Consider the following 5,860-nt stretch of genomic DNA (forward strand, 5'->3'; position numbering starts at 1 on the left):
ATTTTTACTCCATTTTCTTCACAAAATAGTGAGAATTCTTTTGACGTAAACACTCCCCATTGATCCGTGTGTAGTGTCTTTAATTCATAACCCAAACATTTTTCGACCATTAACTTGAATCGTTTGAAAGAACCCATGGCTTCAAACTTCGTTAATAACATATAAACCCACATCCACCGACTATAATCGTCAACCAAAAGAAGCAAATATTTGCTTCCTCCAATAGAAGTGGTGTGATCGGACCACACAGGTTCGCATGAACAAGTTTGAGCAATTTTTGAGCTCAAAAAATCATTTGATTTGGGAAAGAGATTCGGGTTCGTTTTGCAAGAACACACCCTTCACACACTTGATTCGGATGTTCGGTCCTTGGAACTGCCATATTCCTTTCGAACAACTTTTTCAAAGCGGGAAAGTTAATGTGACCAAGACTAGAGTACCATATCCAAGTCAGGTCATCCTTCATGGCTAAGAGGCATGTTGGTCTACTGGTTCTTAACGAAGTTTTGTATAACTGGTTTGTGGATCTTGGAACTCTTAAAAGTGGATCTTAATTTTTATCATATAACATCAAGTCGGACCCATCCATAATGACTCGACTTCCTTCCTCCGTCAATTGTCCAAGACTAATGATGTTATTTTTTAGGCTTGGAATGTAGTATACTTCATTTAGAAGTCTTTGGTTGCTATTTTTACAATCGAACTTTTCCCAAAATAGCAACAATTGAACCGTTGCCAAATCTCACAGGACTCGTCACATTTCCATCTAGCTCATGGAACTTTGAGAAGTCTCCCGTCATATGGTTGCTAGCACCATTTTTGAGATACCACACTTCAGAATCAACTAAACTATCCCCTGAAGCAAGAAGATTAACACAAATCTTCTCTTTTAGAGACACCTTTCTAGGTACATATTCTTGTGAGATTAACATCATTAAGATGGGTTCGTCTTCGTTGGCTTGTGTGAGGTTTGTCTCCTCACCGCGGTTCTTTTCCGGTTAGGCTAATGCATAATGACCAAAATTTTCACATCTAAAGCATTTTATTTTGCTTTTATCTTTTTTGTTGTCATTTCAGTTCACATTGGATTCACTGCCACCTCATTGGCCACATCCTCTTCCTCGGCCTTGGCCACCATGACCACCTCTCTCCTTTGAGGTGTTTCATGAGATCCCCTCATTAGTCTTCTTGAATTGTGATGCCCATTCGGTATGCGTAAGCATGAAATAAGGTATGTCTCCTTGTTCTCGATAACCTCAAAGTCTCTTTTCATGGGTTTTTAAACGAACCACAACCTCTTTCACAGTCATGATTTTTAAATCGCCAAATTGTTTCATAGATGTTACGATTTGTATAAATCGTAAAGGGACAGCTCGAAGGAACTTCTTCTCCACCGTAATCTCCTCAATTCTCTCGCCTAGAGATCAAATACTGGTCTCTATGGTATTTAATCTCATGAAAAAATCATCCACCGATTCACTGTATTTCTTTCGGCTAACCTAGAAGTCACTTCTCAAGCTTTGTACTTTAGCCTCCTTTACCCGATCGGCACCCATGTGCATCATATTAAACGTTTCCCATGCTTCTTTAGTTGTGTCCTTCTCGACTAACATAAGTAGTACATCCTTCAGAATCGCTTGATAAATAGACGCAAGAGCCATCCGATCTTTCCGTTCTTCCACATCTTCCTTTTGAGTTGCATCTCACACTCCTTGTGCTTGTAAATTTACTCGCATTTTTATAGCCCACACCGAGTAATTTAACTTTGTAAGCATCGGATAGTGCAACGTAACACTACCATTCTTCCCGATACTTTTATCACTTTCAACTTCAGGTTGAGAAGATGACGAAGTCGGTGTTGACATTCTTGGCATATACTTTGCCATACACATCCTCGTACAACCTCTATTTGATACCAATTGTTGAAGGTTAGAAAACACAGTTTGTATGCAATTTTAGAAGGAAAAAGATGGTGAGGAAAGATGAGTTTTGTTGTTGTCCGAAATAGAAAAAGAAAGAAGGGTAGAGGGGTTACCAAAGGCTTTTTCTTAGATTAAAATGAAAGACAAATTACAAGATGAAAAGAGATATTAAAAGTTGTTATGTTTCATCTTCTATTTACGCTTACAAATACTAACTACCTAGCATCAAAAGTTAAGGATCATCTAATGTAGATACCATGCTTATTAGTCTAGTAGTGGTATAGGGTATTTTCAAACATAAGGGACCAGATGTCAAGTTTGTATGGAGGTGAATTAATGTTGCTCACTTTTGTGGCCAGGTTTAATAATCATAATATCCACGAATTAAGTCATGAATTTAAGTGGTACATGACAAAGGTTCCTTTATTTTCTGTTGTTGATCTTCTTCACAATGAGATTACTGCTCAAATCTGCCATCAAGTTGGTTTGGTGAAGCGAAAACCGAAAACTTGCTTGAGGTGTTATTGCAATAAAAATGAAACTACTTACTCGTTTTATCGCCAATCTATTTTCATTAAATGCATAAAACCAGTTTTTGATTTTACCGTCGAGTAGAGAAGATGACAACTTTTCCATTGTTTTTGCAGCTGTAGGAGTCAACATGATCACTCCTAAGTGACTCTTTTTCTAAATCTTGTAATTGTTTGATTTGTTGTTATTGTATTTATGGCTTTCAAATATATATCATGGAGAACCAACCAACATATTACCAACCGAACCAAAAAAAGTTACCAATATGTTTTGGTGGTAGCGCCGTACAAATCCAGTAAACTTGGTACGATTAATGATATTAAATTTTAAATATCAAGTATTATCGTACCAACCAATTATATATATATATATATATATATATATATATATATATATATATATATATATATATATATATATATATAACAAAATCGTATTTTTTACTATCTAGTGTGTCTACAGTTTTACAATTTTAAATGCATGATATTAGCCGTTAGGCATATTCAATAAGTATTAACACACCAAATTAGTTAATAAAATCTTTAGTAACTAAAATGGTTATTTTACTAGGGTTTCGAAGTTATATGAGAAGAATATCAAAGTCTAAACATCTCAGACTGGAACTGTGGTGTGTGTCATGCGATTACCTGTGCCCTTCCCCTTGCTACCAGAAGTACCTGAAACCAAAACTGAAAATTGTAAGCATGAAGCTTAGTGAGTCTCCCCAAACTACCACATACCATACCAATATCATGCAACTAGGAGATACGGGCCCCGCCCATTCTTATGGAGATTCGAACCCCGCCCACACTCCACTGTCTAGGAGATTCGGGCCTCGCCCACACTCCGTTGTCTAGGAGATTTAGGCCCCTCCCACACTCCGCTGTCTAGGAGATTCGGGCCCCACCGACACTCCGCTACTAACTTGCATACAAGTATCACACAGACAACAAGTATATCTTCCAAACAATCACATATCTATACTCAAATAATACTATGAGAATCGGGCCCCGCCCACTCTAGACTACTACGAGATTCGGGCCCCGCCCATACTCATCTACTAATATATCACATATACGGGCCGACCTTGGTGCCTTAGACCCATTCCTACTGAAAGGAAACTCACCTCGTATGTCTAATTGTTGAAAACCTGAGTGAGGAATTCATGTATGCTGCTCTGGCAACTCTCTAGCTATAAATTCCATAATAACACTTAATCAAAAACTAATAACTCTTCATAGGGTAAAATGACAATTTTACCCCTAGTCAAAGTCAACACTCTGGTCAAAGTCAACATTCTGGGTTGACCAACTTGTCGAATCAACCTTTCGACTCGTCGAGTTCTATTGAGTTGTTCAGTCGCGACTTGGTTCATCCACTCACCGAGTCCCTCTACAGACTCGTTAACTTCTACTACTGAAATCAGGACAACACGACACGACTCGTCGAGTTCCCTAATGCACTCTTTGAGTCCTTCTATCTGTTTGGCCTACTTAACGGATTAAGCCTCTATCTTCTAGATACAAGGTTCTTAGTTCATTTGCCCACTAGAAAGGCATTTCTAAGGGTAAAGTTTCCAACTTTACCCATCCATAACTCTTCTAAAAGGGTTTAGACAAAACCCCACTTCCTATAAGACATGGATCTTATCAAAAAGTCCATGGAGTCTCAAATCCACGCATACAAACCTAGATCTATGGTTTTAACATTTGTTGGACTCATAAAGTTCCGAGCTTTCCTTCCACGTATAGACTTATAGGGCTAAAAAAATCATAAACTTGCTCATATGCTTGCATGGGGCTTCCATGGTCATAAAGTTTGCACCTTTATGCCATGGAACCCTCTCTAGATCCTAGATCTGAGTATGAGCCTCTTGGGACGTCCCAATTCCAAGGACCAAGGTTCTTGAACCAAAACTTTCATAAGATGGAAACAAATAGATCTAAGAGAAGAACGATCAAGTTGGAAACTTGATTACCATAAAATGTAGCAAATGGAGTGTATTTCGTGGATCTACTCCTTCCCTCTTAAGTCTTCTCTCTTCTACTTCTTACACAAGCTTCAAAAGTCCCAAATAACACTCAAAATGGAAAGAAACAGCTCAAGATTACTTATAGAGGATTAAGGTTTCGAAGTTAGGGTTTTGGAGGTGATGGAGGCTGGAAGGGAGGCCATATATGATGCTCAAATAGGGTGCAAATCCTAAAGATTAGCGTCTTATCCAACCTGTCCTACTCGTCGAGTCGGGGCGACAACTTATCGAGCAACTCACTAAAACCCCCACCTACAAACTGCCTTCTACTCGACGAGTCAGGGCTACGAACTCACTGAGTCCTTCTTTCAAAATAAATAGATAAATACTTAATTAAACGCGTACCAGGAAACCATACGTTACAATTCTCCCCCACTTGTCTCAAACTTCGTCCTCAAAGTCTGTTTTTTCTAAAAACAACTCTAGGTAGTGCTCCCTCATCTCCTCCTCGGGCTCCAAGTCTGCTCCGAGCCCTTACGATGCTGCCACTACACCATCACTAGCTCAACCCTCTTGTTCCTCAGTTCCTTCGTCTTGCGATCCAGAATCGCCACTGGTCTCTTAATGTAGTTCATGCTGTCATCCACCTGAATATCCTCAAGGGGTACCAGTTCTGAATCATCCACCAAGCACTTCCGTAGCTGAGAAACATGGAATATGCTGTGGATCTGGCTGCGATTTGCTGGAAGATCTAACCGGTATGCAACCTCACCCACCTGGGCCAAAACCCTAAACGGACCAATGAACCTGGGGCCCAGCTTGCCCCGCTTCCAAAATCTGATAACACCCTTCCAGGGTGACACTTTAAAGAGGACCATGTCACCCACCTGAAACTCCAAATGCGAACGCCGCTTGTCGGCACAACTCTTCTACCAACTCTAAGCAGTCTAGAGCCTGCTCCGGAACTACCGGATCTGCTCCGTGGTCTTGAGTACTACCTTCATACTCCCCATGACCCTCTGACCGACCTCACCCCAACAGAACTAGGTCCTACACTTCCTCCCGTAGATCATCTCGATGGGAGGCCGGTCTATACTTGCGTGGTAACTATTGTTATACGAAAATTCCGCTAACAGAAGACACGTATCCCAACTGCCACTGAAGTACAAAACGCATGCTCAAAGCATGTCCTCGAGAGTCCAAATCATCCTCTCTCTTTGTTCGTCCATCTAGGGGTAGAAACCGGTGCTGAAATGGAGACGAGTACCCATCTCATCATGAAACCGCTTCCAAAATCTGGAAGTAAAATGGACATCTCGGTCTGACACTACCGAGACAGGCACTCCGTGACGTGCCAATACTCGCACGTAAATCTCGGCCAACTTCTCAGCCAATATGCTCTCCTGGATCGGTATGAAGTGAGGACTCTTGGTCA

Source organism: Lactuca saligna, chromosome 2, assembly GCF_052625555.1.
Source record: "Lactuca saligna cultivar CGN05327 chromosome 2, ASM5262555v1, whole genome shotgun sequence".
Taxonomy (NCBI): Eukaryota; Viridiplantae; Streptophyta; class Magnoliopsida; order Asterales; family Asteraceae; genus Lactuca; species Lactuca saligna.